The sequence below is a fragment of the Anolis carolinensis genome, chromosome 2 (assembly GCF_035594765.1).
Source record: "Anolis carolinensis isolate JA03-04 chromosome 2, rAnoCar3.1.pri, whole genome shotgun sequence".
In the NCBI taxonomy this organism is placed as follows: Eukaryota; Metazoa; Chordata; class Lepidosauria; order Squamata; family Dactyloidae; genus Anolis; species Anolis carolinensis.
In genome coordinates, this window is record NC_085842.1 from 289,272,871 (window position 1) to 289,299,233 (window position 26,363).

The window sequence follows — 26,363 nt, forward strand, 5'->3', positions numbered from 1 at the left end:
AAGCAATATCTACAAAGTTCTTCTTTTATATATCCTTTAAAAACGTTTGCATATTATTTACTCTTTATTTAATCTATTTTTTTTCCCCTGACCATCATGTTGTATCTGAGCATTCATGGTATTGCTTTTTCCCTTTATTATTTTTCAATTAAATCATGTAAAAACACCATGCTGGATAACAGATAATGAATGTACAGTGGTCCTCTTGGGAATTCTTGTGAACCCCATTATCCTGCAACCCAACCACTGGAAGTAGTCTGGAGTTTCCCTGCTGGAAGTCCTTGGGCAATCTCCAAAGGAGGAGCAATGAAATCACATCCACACTCCACCCAGTATGGCCCCAATATTGCAGCCAAAGTGGAATGAGACAATCACAGCCAAAGTTGTTACTAAACATTAGTGGGATAGGGGGCTATTAATGGATTATTTCAAGTGGGAAAAAAAAACCTTGAAAAAGCCTCAACAGCAATGCAGCACAGTACAAAGCAAGGATTGCCGAGCATCATGAAATAAGCTCCTGGCAAAGATAGAACCAACACTGTAGACTTGTGGTATAATGGTGTCATGCAATGGGCTCCTAATTCTATTTTAACTCTATGACAAATTTTAAACTTCAATTTTATGTCTAATTTTTGCTTGCGTATTTTAATATTATTGTATGTAAATGTGTTTAATATGTATATTTTACAGAGTGTTTTTATATGATTATGTATTTTGATTGTATGTTTTAACAATGTTGTAACCCGCCTCAAGCCATGAAGAGAGGCATGTAAGAAATAGAATTATTATTATTATTATTATTATTATTATTATTATTATCACTAATGAGATGTCCGCTTTTACCTATATCTGCATTTAATTTTTTTTCCAGAGCTGGAGAAAAGATTTTTTTATGTGTGTCAGGAGCGACTTGAGAAACTGCAAGTCACTTCTGGTGTGAGAGAATTGGCCGTCTGCAAATACATTGCCCAGGGAACACCCGGATGTTTTTGATGTTTTTATCATCCTTGTGGGAGGCTTCTTTCATGTCCCCGCATGGAGCTGGAGCTGATTGAGGGAGCTCATCTGCGCTCTCCCTGAGTTGGATTCGAATCGGCAACCTTCAGGTCAGCAACTCAACCATCAGTCCTGCCAGCAGAAGGGTTTTAACCCACTGCGCCATTGGGGGCAAAAGATAGTAACTGGTGGTGGTGGTGCTGATAGTAATATTTTTATGTTTGAATTGTGTTTTAAAAAAACAATTTCAACAGAATTTTATGTGGGCGAGTTGCAGGTATGGTGGGTTATCTGGGGAATTGTGAAACAGTCCTATCTATCCCACAATTTCCATTTCCTTCACTGCAATAATAATGATCCTACATTAACTTCAGTGCATTTCATTCATTTTCTCATTAATTTGAGTGATTTGCTCTCAGATTTGGGACACAAGCCATGTTGTTAATTTTGTGTACCAGCAAAATTCAGGAAAGTACGAGAGGGCATGGGGCACTATGCTAAAGTGCTTATGGGCACATCCAGGATGTGCCCCACACTTTGGCCACCTCTTGTGTAGATTATGGGAAAAGAAACCTTGGCCTTCCAGACCTTTGTTATGTCAGCTCCAATCATAATGTCTAATGGTTAAGAACTGTAGTTATTGTAGAGCATAATATTTGCAGGGCCAAAGCTTACTTACCCCTAGTTTAGGTTTATTCCATGCACTACCCAAAGCAAAACATAGATGGAAAATAGCTTTGAAAACTATGACTGCTGTTTCACTTTTGTAATTTTTTTAAAAAAATGAGTGTCTCATAAATCATTTTCTCATTAAACTCTGCTTTCAGGCAGATTTGATGCAGACCCACACACCAGTTGGGCCAATACAGGCCAATGGAATTCCTTCTTTGTTAAGTGTTCACAGGATTGCAATCTTTAAGGTCAGAAGAGACCTGGATAATTATACCAGATTATGGCAGGAATTACAAAATTTTACTAAATAGTTTTTGTGCTGAGAACTTGTGAAATTACACAAATGCTTTGTGCTACAGGTTTCTAAAACTCGGCAATACAAGGGCCATTTCCATTCTTTACCACACAATCTCATGCCTGTTGACTCAGAAGCAAGGATCATTAATGTCAATGGGACGTGCTTCTAACCTGCTCAGAAGAGTGCTTTAGAATCAGCTTCAGTAGACAACCTTTGCTCATCTTCATCTTCCATTCTTTATCAAATTAGGAATTTATACAAGGGAAAGAAGCAAGAAAGCTAGTCCATCCCAAGATGCACATTTGGATCTATCTGATGCTCCATGACCATTACAGATTGAGTAGAGGAGATCATGGAGTGTGAAGAATGTGTGGAGAGACAGATAAACCTAACTGGAATGAAAGCTAATGAGGAGCTAACAGATGGGTGGGTCATAAGAGCCCCAGCATGGAATTCAGCTAAAAGACAATGTAAAACTGCACAGAGATTAACTCAACCTATGGTGAGAATAGCTTTATTATGCTTTTGCAATACTATGTTTTGGATTGGTAAAAGAGGTAACACTTTGTACCTAAACACTACATGGGCAACTATCTCTTGATATTGTAGTTCCTGTATAATCAGTTTTCACAATATCCAGAATTTGGAAAAGGGTGTTTTCTTTGGGAGGGGGGTGTTTTTTGGATTTATCATTCCCAGAATCCTCTAAAAATAATTTTTCTGAATTATACCAACATCATCATTGATGAGTGTAGTAACTCTGTGATATTGTATTGTGCATCTGAGGAGCTAGTCAAGGTGCTTCACCTTCCTCCAAAACACCTCCTTTAGCTCACAACCTCTGAGGATGCCTGCCACAGATGTGGGCAAAACATCAGGAGAGAATGCTTCTGGAACATGGCAGTACAGACTGAAAGACTCACAACAGCCCAGTGATTCCAGCCATGAAAGCCTTCGACAACATCTCCTTTAAAGTTTGGACTACAGTTCAAAGCAGGCTAACTGCACCACTGACTGGGAGGACACTGGAAACAGCATTTTCATGCCATTTGCTTCCCTCTGTTTGTTTCAATGGAAACATTTATTTGAAGGGAAGTTTTATTTCTCTCCAATGCTAAACCAAAATGTGCTTTGATGTTTTAAGGGGCAAACAATGTTACAGGTTGAATATCCCTTATCTGAATGCTTGGGACAAGACATGTTTTGTAATTTGAATTGGGATTTGGGATTTTGAATACCTCTATTTACATACACGTACTCAATGAGGTATCTTGATGACAGGATCCAAGTCTAAACATGAAATTCATTTATGTTTCATATGTACATGTCATTTGAAGGGAAATTTATATGCAGTTTTGTGCACAAAATAATTTTGTGCACAAAAAAAGTTTGTATACATTGAATTATCAGAAAGCAAAACATCCATGTGGCAGTTTTGGAGTATTTTGGGTTTCAGAGCTCTGGAGATGGGGTATTCAACCTGTAGTAAGAGAGCCACCATGTTGTAGTGGTTTGAGGGTTGGGCTACAACTCTGGATGTCAGGGTTTGAGTCCCTTCTTGGCCATGCAAACCACTGGGAGATTGTGGGTGAATCACATCCTCAGCCCTGTGTTAGGGTTGCCATAAGCCTTTTTTGATTTATTTCTTGGGAGAGGGGTGGCCATGCAAACACAAAACTGCTAATACATCACAAATATATAATGTAGCAAATAAAATGCAGAATACAAAATCGTCATATATCTGCAAAAGTAGACATATAAAACTAAAGGTCCAATTAAAAACAAAGCACTCAGATTGGCTTGGTGTCTTAAATTCAAGAAGCTCAGCTTTTGTGGAGCCTACTTTTATTGCCATTACCCTTATTCAGTGGAGATAAACAGAATAAACCTGAAATCCATGAGCTCAGGGTTTACAGCTTGGAGGAAAAAGAGATCAGCCTTAAAACCAGGGGCCTCCCACTCAAAGTACAAGAATTGGCAGCTGCAATTATGGTGCATTAATATACAAACTACTTGAATCTGGGTTTATTGGTTTGTATAGTTCCTCTAGCTTGTAGCCTCTGATTTATTGTTCCATTGAATGAGGGCAGAAAAGCCTGGCAGTTTTATGTGTCTTATTGTTTAAGTATTCATAAAGTAGAAGTAGCTTCTTTCTCTGTCCAAAGGGTCGGTTTCTGCCCTGCAGCACAAAGGAAGAAAGATCCTCTCCCGCAACCCATACACATGAAAACCAATGCTTTCCCCTTTGTGTTAAACCACCAACTGCATTTTCCATCTCCCATATGCATATGCTTTTACTTATGTGATTTAGTTCCAGCTTGTAGTGGATGTCCTAAAATGTAATTGTTTGGTTGACATAGAGTATGTAACAATAGATAGCTGTGAAATACATTAAATGCTTAGGAGTATGTTGTGCCTTCTGTTATAATATAAAATCCATCTATTCTGGTTGATGGGTTTTAACCTCACACAGAATACTTTAAACTCCATTTGGACTTGTGCCTACAATCACCTTAGCAAAGTCTCTTAAGTAACTGCGCACAGCCTAATTAGTATGCATTATCAATTAACAAACTTAATAGCCGGCAGATTGATTAGATCCTCTGTTGCAGGGGCAGAGCTGAAGCGAAACAGAATGAAAAATCATTGCACGCATTCACTGCTGCTTTGTTATTTTCTCAGGTCTCCTTCTCCACCTCTACATTCCTTTAATTAATGCATACATATGGTTCTGAATATATTGTAAACCAGAGCTTGCTCCAACTCTTAATAAAACTCGCTTGCAAAAGGTGAGGGGGAGAAAAATGCACGGCATGATTTCACCCATATTTTCCATTTAAAAATGGAGCACTAACCCACCCCGACATCCACTCGGTCCATGTGTCTCCATATATATTTATTATAAATATGTGGCCGAGTGCAAACTTTTTCACATTATTTCAGAATCTGAAATTCTGCCTTAGAACTGTGGAGACTGATCAGTTGCCACAGTGACAGCAATTTGACACCATTCAGTGCTTTCTGCATTTTCAAACAGCACAGAATATGTTATATCTATTAAACCTTCTTTTATTTTTGATGAGCTAGAAAAGTATGACTGAGTGAAGGAGAGCAGAGAGGAAGAAAACATCTCATTTTCTAAAAGCGGAGATGATTTTAAAATATTGTAGCCAACTAAGCTGTTCATAAAAAGGTTGTCATTATGGGGAAATTTATACCTTTAGTAACAATTCCACACATAAAACTTGAAAAGACTTTGGAAAGCAATATTTTGCTGTGAGTTGGAAAGCAATATTCCAACTGTATGAGTTTGGAAAGCTATATTCAACTGTATTGTGGAAAAGGCTTTCTAAAGCCGAAATGAACAATCACATGTACCATGTCCATGCCATTAAGGCAGTGGTTCCCAACCTTTTTTTGACCAGGGACCACTCTCCAACATTAGTACCAGAAGGGTTACAAATCAGTTTTTGGTCAACTTTAGATTTGGTTTGGTTATTTGGGGTGCTGATTCAGAACACTGCATTGGATAGACCACTTCAGCTCTAGTTTCTGATACCGAACATATGCCATCCAGTAGTCACCATCAGCTCGCCCACAGAATACCATATTTAATAATCTAGAGCTGATGTGGTCTATCCAATGCAATTTTCTGAATCAGCACCACAGATAACCCCAGAAACAGGCCTAAAAATGAAGACACCAAGAAAAAATTATTTTGGTTGGGCTGTGTTATTATCCGTAGTAGTAACGGGGAGGTCGCAGACCATATTTTAGTTCTTGCAGACCACTGGTGGTCCACGGACCACAGGTTGGGAGCCACTGCATTAAGGCATTGTTTTGCATTTTTGTATTTTTTGTCTCAAATATTTATAACACTTAAAATGTGTTGTCATTTGTATATCATTTTATTGTCCAATCATGGTTCTTTGCCAGTAGCTTTATACCAATGGAAGGAACCATGATGGTCTTCCAATCCTGTCCTACACATTACTCATTGGCACTTGTGCATTGGTAAGGGTTTTGATACCACTGAAATCCTTAACTATTTCATACACACAACCAAGCCACTTGGTGTAAGAAGGGCTACTCTGCACACTAATTGATCTTCTAGACAGAAAACCACACATTTATGGTAATGGACAACGTTTTGAGTATTTTTCTACAAACATGCACTTGGATCCTGGCCTCTTGGTAAACAGAATAATGGAGTTGGAAGAGACCACAAAAGCCATCCAATCCAACCCCCTGCAGTGCAGGAATACCAATAAAAGCACTTCCAACAGTTGGCCATCCAGCTTCTGTTTAGTATAAGAATGCCTCACTTGTAGAGTGAATTGGGTGCTTCATTTTCAATTGAGCTTCGTATTTTATATAGTTTTATATGGTTTTTAAAAAACATGAGAAACAACCCCCATCACCTCTAACCTATCGGCAGCTTGTGATGGCAATTGTCGGGCACTCACAAAATATTGTTTGCTCACTCTGCTTGATCCACAAGCAGCCCCTAGCCTTGCTTCTACCTTGTCAGCAGCAGCCTGATAGGACCTTTGAAATGTCAGATACTTCGCCCTTGGAGCCTTCCAACACTACACATCAGGATGAAGTTAGTCATTGTCAATCTAAAAAAGCCCCCCAAACTGCAGCCCTCTCCCATGGTTGTATTCAGTTCTGGACACTACCGTTCAGGAAATATATTGAGAACATGTCCAGAGGAGGATGATCAAAATGTTCAAAGGTCTGGAAGTCATACTCTGTGAAAAGTGGCTTGGGGAGCTGGGTTTGTTTAGCCCAAAGAAGAGAAAGTTAAAAAGGGACACAGGGGCCATGCTTAAATCTTTGAAAAATGCCATACTGAAAATGAGGCCAATACTGATATTCTTTATGAGACAGGAATATCTCTATAAATATGCAGGTGGGTGGCAAGATAACTAAAAAAATTAAACATGCATATAATTAGGGACAAGGTTCTGTGTAAAGCGAGTGGAGTGGAGTGGGAAATCCTTGTGTTACCCAAGATCAGCTTTGTCAAAGGGAGGTCCTGCAGTGACATGGGGCTATTGCATTTCTAGGGGAATAAAGGTAAGTGCTCACATAAGAAGATATTGGATACCTCCTCACCTAAGCTTGCAAAAATGCAAGCATTAACATCACCCCTCATTCGACTTCCAAAGAGACCTAATAGGCCACTGTTCAAGGATTCTTAAAACCTAAAGCAAACACTTTGAAGCTTTTTCTAACACTTTGAGTTAGAAGCTTTTGATCATTTATTCGTTGCAGTACATAATTTACTCACTATGTAAAATCTGTCTGCTTGAAGTTTTTTCTTTATCAAAAGTTGGTGCCCCCTTGTTCTTGTATTTGACACTATCTCAAATTGCCTTGAAACAATTATCCTCACTATTCCCCTTGGAATTTTCTATACTTTAATGAGGTTCCCTCTTAATCTCTCGTTTGCTGAAGGATAGCTTGCTGAATAACTAAGAGCCTTCCGTCTCTCTGTGCATCTTGTTACTGAAGGCTGCACATATCCCATTTTAGGAACATCCTTTAGTAGCAAGGTGACTGAAACTGTGCACTGTTCCAAATGTTGCCATGTGGGCACCTTTAACATTGGCAGAATCATTTCCCCAGGTTTATATGCTGTTTCCCTTGATATGCATGGTTTCCTCGTTTCAACACCTTCACTTACTTCACTTCACTTATTACATCATCGTATATAATGGGACTTGAGCATCCATAGATTTTGGTATTTGTGGTAGGTCCTGGAAACAAATGTCAGTGGGCTCCCCTTGTTCAGAATTTGACTTCAGCTAGCTTTTTGCATTTTTTTAACCTACTGCACCACCTAAATTCAAAGTCCATTCAATTTAATGCCCATTTTGCAAATGGAGAATTACCATGTTTCCTGTAGCTTCTGTTCCAAGCAGACACAGGAGTCTGTGGACTTCACACAGGAATGTTGATTTTGGTCATCATTCAAAATGTCAAGTAGTAGCATTTTAAAAAGAGTCCAAATGGCACAACATGGAATACAGTGTGTGGCCTGAATCCACCTGTTAACTTTAGGAGATCTATGAAATAAACAAAATGTATGTAAATGTCCAACGTACCATGTTCCCAGTGATTCAGTCTACTGTAATTAGGACTAAACTGGATTTAGCCGTATGTTTGTGGGATGGCAATACTAGCAAGCTCATAAATACACTCTATTAGATGGTTTTTAACTACCTGTAAACTGTGGGGACCCCAAAATAGCAACAAGAAGTAACAACCTATAGTAACAATATTGATGCTGAAAGATAGCAAAATGTTACATACCTTCCTCAAATCTCTTCCCCAAGATTCCAGAGCATAGAAATATCTGTGTGCATCTTGTTTCCTTTTTGTCTGTATTTCATATGTCATTTATAAATCACTTTTTTACTTACCACAACTCTCAAAGTGATTTACAATAAAAACCAATAAAATTGCAACTACAGTGGATCCTTGATATCCACTGGGGTTTAGTTCCAGGATTCGTGGCTGCTCGAGTCCCATTATGCAATGTCATTGTAAACTGGTGTGGAGCCTCCGGTGGCCTAGGGGATAAAAGCCTCATGACTTGAAGGTTGGGTTGCTGACCTGAAGGCTGCCAGGTTCGAATCCCACCCGGGGAGAGCATGGATGAGCTCCGTCTATCAGCTCCAGCTCCATGCGGGGACATGAGAGAAGCCTCCCACAAGGATGGTAAAAAAATCAAAACATCCGGGCGCCCCCTGGGCAACGTCCTTGCAGACGGCCAATTCTCTCACTCCAGAAGCAACTCTGGTTGCTCCTGACACACACACACAAAGTAAACTGGTATCTCTTACATAAGATGGCAAAATCAATATTTGCTTTTGGGGATTAAAAAATATTTTCAAGCTATGAAAGTGGTCTTCTGTGGATACAGAAGACCGACTACATTAAAACAAAACATAGTGGCTGCTACACGTGGCACTTCCTAGAGTTTCCAAACACCTGTCAAGGTAGTTAACCCCACACAGAGCACATTACTTTAACCTAATCAACAGGGAATTAAGGCATAGATCACTGTGCTCTGATCTGCCTTGCCGAACAAATGATGTGGCTGCAATACTAGTCAGAGCTGGGCAAAGGCATTGCCCTCTCATGGCACTGTTGGATTCAAAGGCACCCCAAGGCTGGAAAGTGGTCATGGAATCATAGAATTGGAAGAGACCACAAAGACCATCTAATTCTAGTTCAGTGATTCTCAACCTTGTGTCCCCAGATGTTTTTGGCTTTCAACTCCCAGAAATCCTAACAGCTGGTAAACTGGCTGGGATTTCTGGGAGTTGTGGGCTAAAACACCTGGGGACCCACAGGTTGAGAACCACTGTTCTAGTCCAACCCCTTGCCATGCAGGAACATCCAATCAAAGCACTCCCCACCAGATGGCCATCCAGCCTCTGCTAAAAAGCCCCCAGAGAAGGAGCCTCCACCATGCTCCAAGGCAGCATATTCCACTGCCTAACAGCTCTTACCATCAGAAGGTTCTTAGGTGAAATCTCTTTTCCTGCAATGTGAATCAATTATTCTGCATCCTAGTCTCCAGAGCACCAGAAAAAAAGCTTTCCCCCTCCTCAATGTGACATCCTTCCAGATATTTAAACGTGGCTCTTATGTCAGCCTTCTTTCTCCAAGCTAAGCATACTCAGCTCCCTCAGCCATTCCTCATATGGTTTGGCTTCCAATCTTTGATCATTTTGGTTGCCCTTCTCTGGACATATTCCAGCTTGTCAATATCCTTCTTGAATTGTGGTGCCCAGAACTGGACACAGTGTTCCAGTTGAGGCATTGAGCCTGGAGTAACTTTGTGAATTAAAGAATATGAGACTAAACAATAGTTCCCCAGAACTACCTGTTCATCCAAGCAGAACCACAACTACCTCAAAACACCCCTGAGTCCCATTTCATTCCAATGGCCCAGAAGGATGCCAAGATCTAATGTTGCTGAAAGGTCAAGAAGAAGGAACATGAAAGCACTTTCCACTCTGCCGGTTCAGTCATTCTCCAAAACAACCAAGAGTGTTTCTCTTCCAAATTAGACATTGAACCAAAACTATAATGGATCCAAGTCATCGAATTTGTGTGAGAAAAATTGAGTTGTGCTACCACACCCTAATGTAAAAAAAGAAAAATTGGAAACTGGCTGGTAGTTATCTAAGCTATTTAGAGAAGTGGAATAAGAGTCTCCTTGGGGAGACAGCAACATAAACCACAAAACTTTAAGTGTGTCAGGCATATTAACTAGAAGAGGGCTGCAGATCTCCAAAACTACAATGGCTGAATTATACATAAGGCAATGCTACTCTAATGCTGTTTATTATGCAAAGTATCAATTCAGATGCTTACACAAAAATCTGCTAACAGTATTGTTTTTCCTTTACCGTGGGAGACCTTTTTTTCATTATTTCAAAATGCAGCTAAATAATGGGAGGGCTGATGTTTTATTTTAATTGGAAAATCCTTTTTATTCATCAAATACTTTGGACCCCACAAATGTCAAGTCATTTATCCAGCTGTTAACGTGACTGCTCATTTTCCATATTTCCGATGGACTTATTTCCAGTTCAGTGCTAAGACAGGCCAAGCTTGAAGTAAATCAATTCTCCCTTTGTGCTAAAAATTAGCATAGCACAAACTAATCAATGCTCTGAAATACTCCTGCAAACGCTGCGACATTGAACACAATGGAAAAGCAGCTAAATTGCTTATTCGGCAAAACTGGAAGCAAAGTAGATATTTAAAACACTGGCTGGCAGATCTGTGGGTAATATTAATAGATAAACTGAATGCAATTAAATGTCACTGACAAGCACTTTTTGCTGACTAAAATGAAGTTTAAAGCACTCAGAAGTTCAGTCCCCACCCCATATTATGGTTTGATCGGTCAAACAGCACTTCACTATCTCCGATTACTAATCTGCCATACAATGTCTGCTGCTTTCATTTTGTATGCTGGTTGACATAGTCTAATGTATTAGTTGAGTTGAATTAGTATTGGCCTCAGTTTACTCATAGCCCTACAGTGTCATACATTTCATGAACTTAGGTTCAATCTTAAAAGACAGAGCTAATGATGTGAGAACACAAACCAAATCTTAATTACAACAATGTGATGACAGTATACTTATTTTGGCATAAATAGAAGGGGAAGCTGAGCAGCTTTGGGACCACAGTGTCTTGGAAGGGGGGTCTTAGGCTGGATCTATATTGCCATATAATCCATTTTATAATAATTATCAAACCAGATAATCCATATTATCTGATTTGAACTGGATTATATGAGTCTTCACTGTCATATAATCCAGTTCAAAGCAGACAATCTGGATTTATTATGCCAGTGTAGATGGGGCCTTAAACTGGATCCACACTGCCATATAATCCAGTATCTGATCCCAGATTATATGCTTTGAAGTCGATTATATGACAGTGCAGGCTCACACAATCCAGTTCAAAGCAGATACTCTGAGATCAGAAATTGGATTATATAGCAGTGTAGAAGGGTCCTTAAATCAGTTACCCTTTGCCAACAAAAGTGACCCCCTATAAAGCTGCTATTTGCATTTCAGTGCAAACCTCCATTAAACTGCTCCTTTCTCTCTGCCTGAAAGATCAGGTGCAGCGCAGGACAACTTTTCAGGTCCAGGACCTAATCTTCTGTTCTTGCTGCATACATTCCAGGGGCTGCTTAAATTGTCAAAAAAGGCAAGTTCTCACACAGACAGACATTCCCCTTCCTTATACATTTCGCTTGAGGTTTGGAATGCAATGCAGGACAACCCTATACAAATGTGAATGGCTCCTCCTGGAGGTTTATAAGGAGGTGAATTATACTCTCTCTCTTTTGGCCAGTAAAGGACCAATATCAGGTGGTTGTGTACACATATGTTTCATCTCCTCATAGTCTTGGCATGACTCATGTCCCACATGACAACATTTACACAAACACTGTATGGATTACATAACAAATACTGTACACATTACATCTAGGACCAAACCAGCCAATTAACTGGTTTGGTCCTAGATGGACTTCCTGGCTGGAACATTATCTATTCTAAACAGGATTACATGCTCTCTCATAGTAGGGACAAGGAAAATGTCTTCCCACCCTTTGCAGGACAGTGAGGAGCATTTGGGGACAGAATGCATTTTTGGAGGGTGCAGCAAGGGGGCTTATTACATTCCTAGGTCTTCAGGGCATCAACATGATAGTTGCATATTCCTGTTTTATAGATAAAATTTGTCATCCGGAACATCATTAGACAACAGATGAAGAGCCAGAGCTAGGAAATACCTGTATTTACTTGAATCTAATGCACCATCTGGAGCCCCGGTGGCAAAGTGTGTTGAAGCACTGAGGTGCTGAACTTGCAAACCGAAAGGTCACAGGTTCAAATCCCGGGAGCAGAATGAGAGCCCGCTATTAGCCCCAGCTCCTGCCAACCTAGCAGTTCGAAAACATTCAAATGTGAGTAGATCAATAGGTACCTCTCCAGCGGGAAGGTAACGGCGCTCCATGCAGTCATGCTGGCCACATGACCTTGGAGGTGTCTACGGACAATGCCAGCTCTTCAGCTTAGAAATGGAGATGAGCACCAACCCCCAGAGTCGGACATGACTGGACGTAACGTCAGGGGAAACCTTTACCTTTACCTTAATGCACCATCAAAGAATGCGCACCTAAAATTTCAAAACCTTGAAATCAAAAAAAGGATTTGCTGGTGAATTAAATGTGCACCCTTTGTAATTTGGACAAAAAGGTGTGTATTACAGTGACTGCCTGCTTATAATTCCTTTTTTAAACACAAAAGTGTTAGAACAACAATGGAAATGGAAAAAAGAACATTGGGATTCATCTATGCTATCGAATGAATCCACTTTAACGTTAATAGGATCTCCAGGCGCTCCTGAAGTAGCTTCCCCTTTTGCTTTGGCTTAGCACTAAGCTTACCATATCACACAAATCTAATGCACACTCTAATGTTGGGAAGGTAATTTAGTCAAAAAAGGTGAGCATTAGATTCTAGTAAATACAGTAATTACTTCAAATTATTTTTGACACCAGATTTGTTGTTAAAATACCAAGAATTTCAAAACGATTGTGTAAATAGCTTTTTAAAACCTTACCTTTTAAATAGGTTGAATGTTTATTAATATTTCATATATTTTAATTAATTACTTTTGCAGGTTAATTTGAAGGAGCTGGCCATTTTTATCCTTATCATTTTTAAAAATAAAATAAAATTAATATGTTAATTATGGGGTATTAAAAGTAGAAGTAATTAATTGATTTTATAAGCAAGTTTCTATGTAAAATTACAGTAGGTATGGAGTTTAGAAAAACCAAATTTGAATTCAAAGTTACCTGGACAGATTTGGAGAATTTAAGTTTAAGAAAGATATTAACAACCTGGAATGTTCTTGGAAATAAAGTATGAAAATAAAGCTTTACGAGGAAAGACTGAGGGACCTTGGTATGCCTAGCTTGAAGAGAAGACAGAGAGGTAACATGATTGGAATACCATGTAGAAGATGGAGCAAGACTGTTGTTCCAGAGACTAGAATTTGAACTATTGGGTTAAATTTACAAGAAAAAGAGATTCCACCTAAACATTAGGAAGATTGACTAAAATTCTATAGTGCAGCATATATTGCATACCTTTATGCATTCTTAGGCTGCATCTACATTGTCCTATAGCCCAGGATCTGATCCCAGATTATCTGTTTATCCCAGATTATCTGGCAGCGTAGATTCATATAATCCAGTTCAAATCAGATAATCTGGGATCAGATCTTGTGATACAGGGCAGTGTAGATCCAGCCATAAACAATTAGGTTTTTAAATAATTTTGATGAATGAGCTTCAGCAACATTTCCAAACTCTGTGGCGAAATGGTGGTCAACAATTTGTTGACCTACACCAAGCATGGGCAAACTCCAGCCCTCCAGCTGTTAGAAATTGTGGGAGTTGAAGTCCAAAACACCTGGAGGTCCTGATTTTGTCCATGCCTGAGCTACACTCTTGACCACGGTTGGAGTTGGAGCTGATAGCAGTTGGTTCAATAACAATGAAAGAGCCTCCAGTTCTGAACAGTAGTATTAGGTCTAGTATTTTGCCTGGGAACATCATGCTTCTTGCCAACCTTTACTAAGGGCGCTTCCAGACTCCACAGAAATGTGTGCCAAAGTAGGTTGTTAAAACCTGCTTTGGTGCACATTTCTGTCTCCATGCCTCCGCCCAAAACCATTCCTCTCCTCGAAACCCGAGCTTTCCTGGTTGGGTGTACCCATGCCCTCCCAGTCCCAATACCCCCCCCCCCCAAAAAAAGCCCTTAAAATTAAAAGAAAACTCACCAGGCCGCCATGTCGCCTCTCCAGCAGCCTCCTGGCATGTAAAAATGATGCACCATGGGTGAGAGGGGAGCGATTTCCCCTCCTCGCCTTCTGGGCTCATCATTTCTATGTGCCAGGAGGCCTGTCCAAGAGGTGGCATGGCAGCCCAGTAAGTTTTTTAAAGGGCTTTTGCGTGGGTGCCTTCCTCGGTTCTCAGAGTTTTTGGATTCTTTGAAGAACCAGGATGGCCTTGGGGAATGACCCGGTTCTAATGGGGTATCAAATTAATTTGGGACAAAGCAGGGTTTATTCTGAATTTATTCTCTTTTACCAGAGGTGGTGCTTGAATGCCTCCGATAAAAATCCGACCGTGCCCGCATTTTGGGCCCTGTCTGGAAGCGCCTTCAAAGGTAGATACAGAGCCATTGCTATTCTCATCTCAATGACTCCTTGATTGAATTACAGGCATGTATTTTATCTGATGCTGCCTTTAAAAATGATCCAAATGATCAAGAAGGTCATCCCGGCTCATCTAGAAATTGTAGTTGCTGGAATTCTTCAGTTGCCCTAGTGAGCAAGATTGTCTCTAGGCTCAGCCCCATTGAATTGTTGCACCTTCATTCTTCCCTTAATTTGGATGCCTGTGCTACCTGTTATAGTGATAGCAGCCACTAAGGCCCCTTCTACACTGCCATATAATCCAGATTATCAAAGCAGATAATCCACATTATCTGCTTTGAACTAAATTATATGAGTCTACACTGCCATATAATCCAGTTCAAAGTAGATAATCTAGATTTTATGTGACAGTGTGGAAGGGGCCCAAGAACTGTATGTTTTAATTCCAGCTAATATGAGGACCTGCATTCCCATATCAGTGATGCATACCTTATGATAATAAAATTGCAAAATATGGATCACTGAAGAGAAGAACTCTGTACAATTTTATATAAAGCTTTCTTCTTCCTTGAAAATAACTAAATTGAACAAGATTGCTTTTACTGAAGGCTTGCTAAGTCAGGAGGCATGATCACAGGTGGAAAGGAGCGGAATCGGTCCCTCAAGCTCTCTTTTCAAAGACGACGACAAGAATTTAGGCTTTGTCAATGTGGTGTGACTGTTCAACATTCAGGCCATGCACCAACTGATGAAAAGGTAGAGAACACAGCAGGGCCTTAGCTTATCGTGATTTCACAGCTGTAACCAACACCATGGAATTCAGGGCTGTCTGCAGGAATTAGTTGAAAACTGACAGCAATGCTGAGCTCCTTTTCCCATCCACCCCCACCCACCCTGCTTCTCTCCTTCTTTCTTCTGGAGGTGTTCATTAATGCTCATGACACATATTAATGTGCACTGAGAAGAGCCTTCTCCAAAGGGAGAAGAAGGGGACAGAAGAAACTGAAGAACTGGACCAAGGGAGAGGGAAAGGTTGGGAGAACGAAGAGCAAAGGATAGAAGGAAAGACCAGCCACTGGGGGAACATGGCACAGAGGCAGATGTTCAGAGGAAGACAAAGGATTGATTGCACTTGAAAAAGAGAGGCACCACCACCAATATAATGAGGGATACATCCACATAGGGAAGTATTTTCACATCTCGTACCAATGAAAGTTATCCATCTATTCATTTAAAGTAAACACTTTCTCATTTACTCAAACCCCAATTTCAAATTCTACTAATTGGCTAGCAGTTGATGGTCTTTTTATTTCCATTTCCACATTACCTTTGTGGTTAACAATGCTTTATCTCTATAATACTCAATACACTAGGAGTTACTTTGGTGTGGGACCAGCACTCTTTGACAGAGAAAGCTAAAGACCTTGTAAAACTATAACTCCCATGATTCCACAGCATTGAGCTATGGCATTAAAGTGGTATCAAACTGCATTAATTCTTCAATTCAAATGAGTGTTGTAATGCTTGTTCTTATTATTTATTGGTTACTGACGTATTACATATATATTTGTTGTGTGTTCCCTATTCATTCAAATGCTTATGGTGACGAGAAAGCTTAAATTATGGTCTTTGAAACACCAATCAGGTGCTTTTTTCCCTCTTTGATGTCTCTGTGACAGATGATTTTATTTTCCTGTACTTTTCTAGCTAAGTATGTGTCTTTCTCATTATTCACGCAAAATGAATTCAGACTGTATCACTTCTGTTTATGTCTTATTTATTGTACTGCTAAAGATCAACAAATGTAAAGCCAAAGCCAATAAATAAAAGGCTTATTGCAAAATAAACCAGAAAACTAAAACATACAGCTCAAAGTATGATATTAAACACAAATGCAAAGCAGTTCTTACGGCTGATTTTCATGAAACACAGGTTTCCTGCTAGCTCAGGAGCATATACATTAATACCTTGGCTGAAAAGCGTGCCAGTTGTGTTTCCATAACAGAGAGCTATGATCTGGGATGGTGAACATATTAGATAGTGAGGATGCAGAAATGGGCCAAATTAGCAGTGAGCAATGTAACAATCCAGGATCTAATCCAACAGAAGATACAAATGTTTTAAAAAAAACCCAACCCTGACTAACCCATAAGTAGAGAAAGAACTGGAGGTAGCAAATCTAAGCAGGACCAGCCTTACTGATAGGCAGTTTTGGGCAACTCTCTCAGGTATCAAGTGCTGAGAGGAATGAATTACAACCTCAGGGTCCTTTCCCTTTTTTGGAAGAGCTCTGCATGTGCCATACAGTAGGACCCATGTATCCATGAAGAATACATTTATGGACTTCAAGTGGATACACAAAACTGCTGGTGACAGAAAACCCTATTGAAATGAAGGACTTGTGGTCCAAGTATACAGTTACACCAGAGGTCCTAGACATGCGTACGGAGGACATATTCTGTCAGACATGGATAAATGAAACCACAGATACCACTCCCATGGATACAGGGGTTGTGTTGTGTACCTTTTCCTGTATCCTCATAACCTCTCCTGCTACTTTCTGAAGTGATGTAGGATTCTACCCCATTGGCAGTGTTGAGGGAACATTCAGCTGTCAGTTCTGTCAATATCTAGATGTGAGCGCTCTCTTCATTTCTGCCTCTGGAAGAAAAATCTCTTGGTACTTGTTTCTTGTGTCTCCTGTAAGAACTTCTCAGTCCACAAGGAGCTCATGGATTGAGAGAGTCTTACTTGCCCCAACCATATTGAGGAAAAGTGACTGACTTCCTGCTCAGTCCATGAGTTGCCACTGAGCACCCATCTGTTGAATATTCATGTCCCAGCTTTTTCAAAGAGTATCTTTTACACGTATTGGTTTCCTTTGTTTTGGATAGGGGAAAAGAATTGCACAAAATTCCCCATCCATTTAGGAAGATGGAGAGTTGGAGGTCATTTTTTAGAGTTGCACTTTCAAGGCATTAAAATAATTGGTTTGTAATATAATAACAATTTTTAAAGTATTATTGTGCATTATTAATTTTATACCTTGCTTCCCCCAAAAAATTGAGCTAAAATTAGAGTGATTATTATATAGTTCAAAGATATAAAAGGCTCATATTAAAATAAAATTAACAATATTAAAACAATGTAAAGCATATACTTAACACTTCATACTTAAAATGCCTTGTATTTTGATATCCACGGTGTGTCCTGGAATCACACCACAACAGATACCAAAAACATAGTTTATATAATATGGTATTGAACATTCAGAGTTCACATGTTCTCTTTAAACCAGCAGCTGCAGGGAAACAAGGTGAACAATGTCCATACTCCACATGAAATGCTTGGTTCTACCTTTGATGATAGGCCAAGTAGCAAGGTGGTCATTTGTCACTGTGCCCATTTGCTGCTTTGGCCTCTTTGCTGAAATGCCATAAAGGATGCCAATTTCTGCCGTTACCTTGTCTGATAGAGACTCAACTGAAATTGCCAACTCATTGCACACAGGTCCCTGAACAGCTGTCAGCTAGTTACAACTTTCAGCCATTACCAGCCTAGTCCAGATTTATACTGCTGGCCATAAATTGGACAACTGAATCTGTTACAAAACAATAAACATCAGCAAAGTAAATGTCTAACTTTGTAGGAAATTCATTTGCTTCTCTTTCTATCTACACTGGTTTAGATTAGGAGAATCGCCACTAAAATAACTTGAAGTAAACACAAAGCTCATGAAATATGTAGAATTCATATTGGACAACAAATTCATTTTAGGGACTAATGTAGCCCTTTACAGTGAAATGTTTGCATTTTCCCCAACATTGTTGCTCATTTGGATGATGACAGAGAGATTGCTACTGATCTCACAGTGATTTTTTTTAAAAGAACAGCAACAATTCTATAAAGAGGTATGAAAGTTTAGGGAAGAATAGAAGACTGGGGGAGAAATACCCCCCTGTGAAAACATTGTATTACAAATAATTTATTTTAGAATAATGAATAAAAAGGTTTAAGGCAAAGTGTTCATTTATTGCTGCCTAGTATATAATTAAATGAGTTTTAACCCCACAGAAGTCGGTGCTGGAAAGGAACTTGCAAATTGTGCTTTATGTCTCCAATTTTTGGTCCAGGCATACAGTCTGTGAGTCTGCCTGCTGATATATATCTAGCTCCCCTTTGGTGTGCTCCAGATTCCTACATGTTGTGCAACACGAGAAAGAAACTGGTCTATATTTGGAAACAGAATAGTCAGAAAGGATCATAATGGCAACCTGCCACCCAAGAATACACAACTAAAGTGTTCACGAGAAATAATGACACCAAAGCCGGGGATGAATGTAGCAATAAAATTTCTGTCCCTTCAACAAATTTTCCTAAAGTCCCACATTTTCTATGTATGGTATATCTGTGTATATGTGACCTAAGACCTAAGTACACTAAAGGCATCAGAATCTGTTTGATCTTGGAAGCTTAGCAAAGGATGGGAAACAATCAATGAAGGCCAGGCTATATTTCAGAAGAGGGAGCTGGCAAAGCCTCATCTGAGTATTCCTAGCCTAAGGAAACCCTATGAATTTCATAGAGTCACTATAAGTCAACAAGCAATAAATACACATACACACAGAAAGTCCCTGCTTAGCTTCCAAGATCAAATGGAAACTGGTGCTTTTAGAGTACCGGGACTGCCAAATCCTGAGCATTACAGTGAATAAAACTTTAACTGTGCATTTAGAATTAAAGTTTGAGGATAGATAAGTTATCAAGGGAATGTGAAGGCAGCAAACAGAGCAGAGTTCAATATATGAACAATTTTCAATGGATCACTCTCTGCAATACTAGAAATTGGAAGGCTGAAGAAATGTTTTATCAAGGGTGGGATTATTATGCCTCTGACCTCATCAAGAAATGAAAATTGATACAAAAAGGAGTAAAGAGGTTTGGCCAATTCTTCAGGGTCCTTTTTTATATCCAAGCTAATTTTTGTTCAAAACCCCCCAGAAAGGTGAGAAGAAGCAGAACCTTCTAATTAGTGAAAGCTTTGAAAGCGAGTCTGATGAAACAAACTTTAAAGGAGCAGAATTAGTATTCAGTTAGTATTAGTTAATCTTGGTTCCCATGCTTCATTGTTCCCCCACTCAGCAATTTTTCTCAGCATTATTATTCTCTGTGTCTTCTTTATATTGTGATATGGTGTGATGTAGTGGTTTGAACATTGGACTACAACTCTGGAGAAAAGGAGTTGACTATCTGTTTAGCCATGGAAACGCACCGGGAGATCTTTAGGAAGTCATACTCTCTCAGCCTCACAGGAAGGCAAAGGCAAAGCCCCGTTGAAAAATCTTACCAAGTAAATCCTGTGATAGATTCGCTTTAAGGTCACTATAAGACGGAAAGAACTTGAAGGCACACTGTACTTAAGACTAATCAAAACTTGCTAACTTTAGGAGCATACCAGATTGTACATAATAATATTTTCTTATTATAACATAACAAATATATTATGCATCAAAAATGTATATTTTATCAATGTTTCCTCATACACACACACACACACACACACATATATACAGACAGAAGCAAAACATGTTCCTCACTCCATGGCTAGAAAAACTTCAGAAATTCTACATCTCTAACCCTGTGTTTTGTTAATTTAAAATCTGTCCTAATCATCTTTCCATTAATACTGGGCTTGATAGCACAAATCTATATAACTCAAAGGAAAGTCCCACTGAGATCAATAGGACCTGTGTGTGTGTGTGTGTGTGTGTGTGTGTGTGTGTGTGTGTATGCATGGCTTCAAGTGTCCTGTTGACTATAACCCATGTATTTCATCAGGTTTTCTTAGACATGGAATATTCAAAGGTTTTTTTTTTCCAATTCCATAATCTTACTCCCCAGTGTATGGACACAGAATCACAGTCTAAGTTGACATTGAGACCAGAAGAGCATAGCAATAAAAATAAATTATTAAACATTCATAGCAAATATAATTTAAAACAACTACATAAAAAACTTTCCAAAGTAAGTGGAACTTTTCCAGTCATTGCACTGTAGCAGCTAGCTACTGCCAAATAATACTTGTGGCATTGAGTTACAGATAAAATAACTGCCATGTTAATCTTATTTGTAATGTAGTTGCATTTCAAGAGTAATGTGTCATGTCAGCTGAGGACCAAATCCTTCCCCTTTTTAAGTGTCCAATGCATAACATTTTCTAAGTTATTTCTAAGGGTGCTTCCAGCTATACCAGTGGTTCCCAACCTGTGGGTCACGGTGCACTGGTGGGCAGTGAGACCTAAAATAAGGTTCTGTGAAATATGCGAGGAAAATCAGCTCTACATTATTAAATATGGTTTTTTGTGGGTGAACAGATGGCGACTAGTGGACAGCATATGTTCTGTATCAGAAACTAGAGCTGATGTGGTCTATCCAGTGCAATGTTCTGAATCAGCACCACAAACAACCAAACTGAATCTAAAGTTGACCAAAAACTGATTTGTAACCCTTTTGGTACTAATGTTGGAGAGTGGTCCCTGGTTAAAGTGGTCCCTGATCAAAAAAAGGTTGGGAACTACTGATCTATACTGTAGTGCAGTTCAACTCCACTTTAACTGCCATGGCTCAATGCTATAGAATCCCGGCAGTTGTAGTTTTACAAGGTCTTCAGACTTCTCTGCCAAAGAGGGCTGGTGCCTTGACAGGCTACCTCTTTTGTGATTCTATACTCTTAAGCCATGGCAGTTGAAGCAGGGTAAAAACTGCATCGGTTCTACCATGTAGGTGCACCCCAAGATTCGAGGTCCAAAATGGTAACAGTCCGAAATTCTGTATAGGGTTTGCAAATATAATCGTGCAAAACAATATACTATGTGTCACTAAAACAGGAGCCTCAGGTGGCCTAGGGGATAAAAGCCTTGTGACTTGAAGGTTGGATTGCTGACCTGAAGGCTGCCAGGTTCGAATCCCACCGGGGGACAGCGCGGATGAGCTCCCTCTATCAGCTCCAGCTCCATGCGGGGACATGAGAGAAGCCTCCCACAAGGATAGTAAAAACATCAAAAAACATCCGGGTGTCCCCTGGGCAACGTCCTTGCAGACGGCCAATTCTCTCACTCCAGAAGCAACTCAGGTTGCTCCTGACACACACACAAAAAAAAAACAACACTAAAACAAACCTTTTCTCCCATATAAACATCTCTAAAAAGAGACATTTTCTAGATATTGTTGTTGTTTATTCGTTCAGTTGCTTCCGACTCTTGGTGACCTCATGAACCAGCCCATGCCAGAGCTTCCTTCAAGATCAAGCCAGTTACTTCAAGGATAACATCCATCCATCTTGCCCTTGGTCGGCCCCTCTTCCTTTTTCCTTCCATTTTCCCCAGCATCATTCTCTTCTCCAAGCTTTCCTGTCTTCTCATGATGTGGCCAAAGTACTTCATCTTTACCTCTAATATCCTTCCCTCAAGTTAGCAGTCGCATTATTTCCTAGAACATGGACTGGTTGGATCTTCTTGCGGTCCAAGGCACTCTCAAAATTTTCCTCCAACACCACATTTCAAATGTGTCTATCTTCTTTCGCTCAGCCTTCCTTATGGTCCAGCTCTCGCATCCATAGGTTACTATGGGGAATACCATTGCTTTCACTATGCGGACCTTCATTGCCAGTGTGATATCTCTACTCTTCACTATTTTGTCAAGGTTGGTCATTGCTCTTCTCCCAAAAAGCAAACATCTTCTGATTCCCGGGTATATACCATTAAAAATCCCCACCTAAACCCACCATAATGTAAAGTCAGTAGTAATGCAAAGAGTTACTTCTAAAACGTTGAAATGTTAAGCACTATATCAAGTAAAAGAAATGTATTATATTTTTAAAGTAGCATTTATTAACAGTTATTTTCAGTTCTATCACTGACTGTTCGCTGCTCTACTCTTTCTCCATCAACTTATATTTCACAGAGTCTTTCTAAAGTGAAAACTATTTGGTGGCTCAGTGGTGACCCAACCCATCCTGGTTTAATGCTTTAACCTTTTCAATTAAACCACTGTAACGTTTCGCTGGCAGAGAGGTAAGACCGCCTATGACCCTCATATCTATTTTTCATCACAGCAATTCAAGGGATGGGCTGTAAGTCATACAAGATAAGTGAAAAGAACATAATAGGCAGAATGCATTTAATTCCCTCTGCTTCTCTCAGCAGGATGATTCCCTGGAGCAGAACAAGGAGGACTGCATGGGAGGGTTATGAGGGAAGAGGGGATCGCGGAAAATCACATCTCTCCCCATTTCTCTGATGGAAGCCTTCTGTCAGCTAAGAGAATTAATTGGCGTCCACCCAATAAGAAATAAAATGAGTGCAGATTAATCATACTATAACATGTTTGAGTGACCAGATTCTTCTACTGCACTTAAACCATCTAGCTGAAAAATCAAGGAGATACGTGTGCTTTTCTTTAGCTTACTATCCTGAATATACTTACCATGCTGAATTTCGTGAGACACACTGCCAAATAAATGTGCCTTAATTCAGGATATTAACCCAAAATATGAGTCTGGTGATCAATAACACAGTTGAATAAAATTGTATGGTACAATCAGCTTTCCACATTTGCAGATGTGACTTTTGCGGATTTGATTATTCATAGTTTTTATATTAACATCTTCTGTTCAGGAATCTCTATGGTCAGTGTCCAGCAGGTGTTGACCACAAAGTTGTGCCGGAGGACTTAGGTCCCTTCCACACAGCTGAATAAAATCCCACATTATCTGCTTTGAACTGGAATATATAGCAGTATGGACTCAGATAATCCAGTTCAAAGCTGATATTGTGGGATTTTCTGCCTTGATATTCTGGGTTATATGACCGTGTGGAAGGGCCCTTAGAGATTCCTAGAGAATTATCTCAGGCAAAAGAGAGAGCATGTTTATTTTTCACTTTTGTGGGGGTCCTGAGTCCCTAATCCCAGTAAATGTGGAGTGCCCACTGCAAAAGCAAGACGCAAGAAACAAGGCCCACAACATTATGCCTGAAGAAATTGGATAATGAGAGATTTACAAGATAAGGGGAACATCTACACTGTAAAATAATTGCAATTTGATACCATTTCGACTGCCATGGCTCAATGCAATGAATCCTAGGATTTGTAGTTTAGTGTGGTACCAGCCCTCTTTGGCAGAGAAGGCTAAGGTTAGATAAAGGTTTTGCCCTAACATTAAGTCCAGTTGTGTCCAACTCTGGGGGTTGTGCTTATCTCCGTTTCTTATCTCCGATTGGCAGAAGCTGGGGCTAACAGCAGGAGCACATTCCACTCACTGGATTCAAACCACCAACCTTTCAGTCAGCAAGCTCAGAAGCTCAGTGGTTTAATTCACTGTGCCACCAGGGGCAAAAGACCTTTTAAAATTACAATTCCCATGATTCCATAGCATTGAGCCATGGCATGAAAGTGGTGTCAAGCTGCATTAATTCTACAGTGGAGATGCACCCAAAGAAAAGTAGAATTACTTTTAAAAGAGTAGCTATTCTGCTACAAAAATATCATTTCTGGAATCTGACTTATAACATAATTAAATGGTACAATAAAGATCTACCTTTGTGGTTTTTTTAAATCAGATAACTATAAACTTTAAAAGGAAAATACAGCCATATGCTGTCAGAGTCTGTACGTTTTGATCTCTTTCCAAATATTTCTTTATGTTTTAGTCTAAACTGAAATCTTGCTTCACTTTCATTGTCCTCTCAGTGTTCACACTCAAGTGGCTGACCCCGTCCTTGTGTGCCTGCTCTTCACTATAGCTCATGTTCACACACAATGTCAAAATTTCAGCAACAAAGAAGATTGTAATTTCCCTAGTGAATACCGTCTTCTTTTTTCTCTATCTATCTGCCAGGAAATACAGACATAAAGGAGGAGTGAAATCTTCAAGATTCCAGAAGCAGATGATATGTCCCTCAATCAGTTGTCTTGTTCCCGCAGGCTGAGATATTGCTGTCATCATCACTCTGGACTTAACTCATTTTGACAATAGTTACATCTGTATACATTGGACTTCATCTCTTTGGGTTGAGATCTGTACATTGAGGCACCGGTGACTACTAATATGAAAGAGACATACATTAGAATATGTAATTTCCCACATAACAGGTAAATGTCACCACTGTAAGTTAATGCAGGTCCAACATAGTAGGAATTACATGTAGTGTTTGCCCTGGGCTTACTACTGGAATTGAGATTTATATAACAAGATACAAACTAGTTCCTTTTTATCTTTAAATTGACATTGAATATTCTAGGTGTCATAAAATTGAAATAAAGCAGATTTGTTTTTCAACAAGACAAACCATCTTCTGTTAGGTTGGTCCAATAGTTCTCTTTATTGGTCATTGGTACTCTTGGCTTGTTGACATTGATCCGTTTCTCTTCCTTTTTGTATTGTTTGTCTTGAAAATGTTGGTCTGCTTATGTGTGGGAGATAAATAACGATAGAAAATTGAAAAATGGGAGTTATCTTAATAATCCTGAAATAGATTCACAGGCACCAGTAATCTTAGACAAATTAAGGAAGGAAGAATAGCTTACTCTTGTTTAAAGTCAGTGGGACCTCTCTTATAAATAGCCAGCAAAAGTACCCCACTTCACTTGGGTTGAAGACTTTTGCTGCAAATGCCAAATGTTTTTGGCTTTAGATCTGACATGTGGAAGTCTACAGGCAAAGTTGTGTAGATGTCAGAGTTGCAGACAGACATTCTATGCTGTAGAACAGTAGTTTCCAACCTTTTGTTGATCTGGGACCACTTGACCAGGGACCAGTCTCCAACATTAGTATCAAAAGGGTTACAAATCAGTTTTTGGTCAACTTTCGATTTGGTTTGGTTATTTGGGGTGCTGATTCAGAAAACTGCATTGGATAGACCACATCATCTCTAGTTTCTGATATGGAACATATGTCATCCAGTTGTGGCCATCTGCTCGCCCACAGAAAACCATATTTAATAACCTAGAGCTGATTATTAAATAATCCCAGGAACAGGCCTAAAAACAAAGACACCAAGATGCCCCTGCTTCCAGGCGCCACATGGAACTGTTCTGCTCAAGGGGAGGGAGAAGGAAAAGAAGCAGCAGTCAGGAGGCTTATTGTCATGCCTTTCGTGGGTAGTTGGCTTCTCCCTGCTCGATATCCCTGTTGCTTTGGCACTATATGAGGGTTTTGCGAAACCAGTCACTCTTGTTACAACAGTGTAGCAACGGTGAGGCTGCGGACGATATTTTAGTTCTTGGGGACCACTGGTGGTCCACAGACAACAGACTGGAAATCACTGCTACAGAGTGAATACAGTTTGACACTGTTTTAGAACCATGGGAGCTGTAGTTTTTATTTTCTGACAAAAGTACTAGTACTTCTTCAAACTATAACTCCTATGATTCCACTTTATTGAGCCATGGCAGTTAAAGCAGTTTCAAACTACATTAATTCTACAGTGTAGATGCACCCAGAATTCTCTTCCATGCTGCAGAAATTATGTACTAGTTAGGGAACAGCTAGTGACTGAAGGTGGTAGTGCTGGTCTCAAACATACATGCATATTTAATTAAAACAAATGAATATATTTGA